The following is an 838-nucleotide window of genomic DNA, read 5'->3' on the forward strand; positions in this document are numbered from 1 at the left end:
TTAGAGAGAGAGAGAGAGAGAGAGAGAGAGAGAGAGAGAGAGAGAGAGAGAGAGAGAGAGAGAGAGAGGGGCAAACAAGGTATTAAGGAAGATGAGTCGCTATTACTGTTAACGGTACACACACACACACACACACACACACACACACACACACACACACACACACACACACACACACACACACAGGTAAGGAGGCGTTAATGAGTATGGTTACCTGTATGGGTAGATTGATCACACACACACACACACACACACACACACACACACACACACATCCCTATCCCCATCCCCACACAAACACACACCCATCCCTTCTTCCTCCCCCCCCCTCTCTCTCTCTCTCTCTCTCTCACGGATGCTGCACCAAAGGGAACCAGTTTGTGGGTCGGAAATACCAGACCGAAAAAAAAAAAACGAAAAATGAAAAAAAAACAACAACAAGAGGAGGAAAAATAAAAACTTCAATAGAGGTCATAATTTTGGGATTTAAGGGAATTTATTTGTTTGTTTGTTTGTCTGTTGCGCTTGTGTTGTTTGTGTCTATCTGTCTGTCTGTCTATCTATCTATCCAACTGTCTATTTGTCTGTCTATCTATCTATATTTATGTATGTATGTATCTATCTATCTATCTGTCTATCTACCAATCTTTCTTTTTCCTTGTCTCTCTCGCTTGCCTATTCCTACCTACCTATTTCTCTATTTCCTTTCATCTACTCGTCTATCTATCTGTCTACCACTACACCAAGTCCTGAATGTGGCAGCACGAGCATGTATTCGATATAGACGGTCAGTATTAGAGCCAAAAAGGTGACATGTGAAGATGTGTATTTCGTAGGA

The sequence above is a fragment of the Coenobita brevimanus genome, chromosome 77, assembly GCF_032717465.1.
Source record: "Coenobita brevimanus isolate Jiangsu-jjx chromosome 77, ASM3271746v2, whole genome shotgun sequence".
Taxonomy (NCBI): Eukaryota; Metazoa; Arthropoda; class Malacostraca; order Decapoda; family Coenobitidae; genus Coenobita; species Coenobita brevimanus.